General features: G+C 49.7%; 1 long non-coding RNA gene across 1 annotated transcript; it reads right to left on the bottom strand.

Annotated features, from left to right (window-relative positions):
- Positions 1-558: 558 nt before the first annotated feature.
- On the bottom strand, positions 559-1,768 carry LOC124683226. Its single transcript, XR_006996604.1, has 3 exons — positions 1,404-1,768; positions 1,105-1,293; positions 559-607 (listed from the first exon to the last, which is right to left on the bottom strand). It is a non-coding gene; the product is annotated as an uncharacterized LOC124683226 (long non-coding RNA).
- Positions 1,769-2,259: the final 491 nt, after the last annotated feature.

The raw sequence follows: 2,259 nt of genomic DNA, 5'->3' as shown, positions 1-2,259 counted from the left end.
AAAGCATGGCATACATGGCATAGGAAAATAAAACCAAGGTTGTGGCCCCTTTTCAACCGACTTGAGAAAAGGTAATGGGTGAGGGGGGTCCCAATAATCGTCCCCACGCATGGGTAGAGCGCTCAATCTCGGAACAGTATAACAAGAACTCAGGTCCTAGGGGACATTAGCGAGTCAAAGTTCCGATGCTTTCGCAAAGGGGCTCACGGATGCCTCTCGCTACAATTTTAGTTGTTAACAATTAAGTAAAGCATGTGTATCTCCAACAACTGATATAGCATGTGATAACCTCCCAACAACCCAACATATCCAGATAAGAGATCGAGATAAACAACAAAGCCTAAACACGCCTACGACTCGCAAGGCTCAAACATCAAGCAACGGCTATGGATAAGGAATGGTGCATATAGGATTAATATGGTAAACAAGTGGAATAGGACACGTGACTCGATAAAGAATCGCAACATAAGGATAGCAAGTGCGAGGGAGAGAGTAAAATAGGTGAAGAGAGAGGGCTCGCTCGTGAAAGTCGCAGTAAGAACTTGCTCGGAGAACTCGTCGTATCTCACATCAACACTTCGTGATCCTATCCGGGAAGAAGCAAATGCTGGACAAACAACGGATGCAAATCTTACTACTACGGATAAAGAACCAACATGCTCAAGATGATATGCATGACATGGCAAGGATGATGCGGTGCAACTTATCCATATTAATCGGAGTCGAACCCCGGCAAACAATTAAGGTTGGAGTTGCATTTTCTACCGCCAAAATTAAGTGTTGATTAGCATGGTACAACATGGCAGGGGTGAGCTACATCAATATTAAACGGAGCGGGGAAAACCGTAGTCGGTATCCGAAATACTCCGCATATATGTGAGGTGAACATGCATAACTATCACGTCACGACATGATGCGAGATGCAAACAAGCATATGGATGGCATATTCATGATCCTTGCATTTTTCTGATCAACTTTCATATAAAATACTTTTTATTTCGAGTTACGACTTAGGAGATATGATTTATGCAAGAACAACACCTTTTCACCTTTCCTGCAAAAACAAAAGAAAAGGGAACGGACAGGGGAAGAACTGGGCTCGACCTGCCTTGTACTGGGTCGGAGTTCGTCTGATGCGGCTACAGAGACGCGCAGGCAATGGGCAGCATCGAAGGATCCAGGCTGAGGCCCATTGGCAGATCGGAATGGCAAAAAATGTGCACCTGGCTGGAATTGAACCCAACACCTCACAGTGAACATTCAGGATACAACACATTGCGCTGCGCTTCAGATCTTGTACAGAAAGGAAAGTTTCAGAATTTTAACCAGGAAACGTGGAGACAGAGATTTGATTCACAAATGAAAGAAAAAGGAGTTCAATTTGGTTCTGGATAGATTCGAACCTGGGTGGTTCAGCAGCAGATGCACCCAGCAAACCAACTAGTTTAAGACAGGTTCATGTTTACGAAGAGGCCGCGGTTATTTTGAACCAACCGGAAGCAGGATCGTGTCCAATTGAAAGAAGCACAGGTAGAACTCAGACATGACGTCCATGGCAGGGAGTACTCTGGTCGGAGACGGACTCGACGGATGGGAGCGCGCCAGGACGAGGAAGCCGGTGCGTTCGAAGCGGAAGGACGCGGGGAGCCTGTAATTGGCGGACTTGGAACTGGAAGACCAGCGGAGGTTCACGGCGACGACCATCTGCAGGGTGCTACGGCGGTCAACGCCGGCAGGGCAGAATAAACGGTAGGGAGACGTTGGAGTACTTTGAGAGGTGCGTCTACTCACCGGGAAGCTGATGGAGGAATCGACGAGACCGGAGAGGTAGCGCAGCCGCCGGAATCATCGCCGGAGCGTGGCGGCCGGAGTTGGGTATCGGCGAATTTGGCGACGATTGGAAGAACTCCGGATCGATTCCTTGGACAGAAATAACGAGGGCGGCGAGGCGCATCTCCTGGTACCTTCAGCTCGATGAGGGACGGTCTGTAGAGGCGGCGCCATGGAGGGGACGATGGGGGCAGTGGAGTTTTATCCTTTTGGTTTGCTCACAGAGAAAAGAGGAAGGGTGGAGGTACGTAGCTGGCGGCGGCGTGGAAGGAAAGAGAGGCTAGGGTTTCCGGGCCGAAGGTGCGCGGCTTTAAGGAAGATGGGAGGGAGCAGGTGAGGAGGGCGCTCGGTGGAGGATGACGTCGACCATGGGAGGGTCATGCTTCGTGCGTGACTGGAGAGAAGAAAGAGCTTCTCCTCACGAACAGG

The sequence above is a fragment of the Lolium rigidum genome, chromosome 1 (assembly GCF_022539505.1).
Source record: "Lolium rigidum isolate FL_2022 chromosome 1, APGP_CSIRO_Lrig_0.1, whole genome shotgun sequence".
NCBI classification, from domain to species: Eukaryota; Viridiplantae; Streptophyta; class Magnoliopsida; order Poales; family Poaceae; genus Lolium; species Lolium rigidum.
The sequence above is the reverse complement of the archived record's forward strand: the minus strand, read 5'-3'. Positions and strand labels throughout refer to the sequence as shown.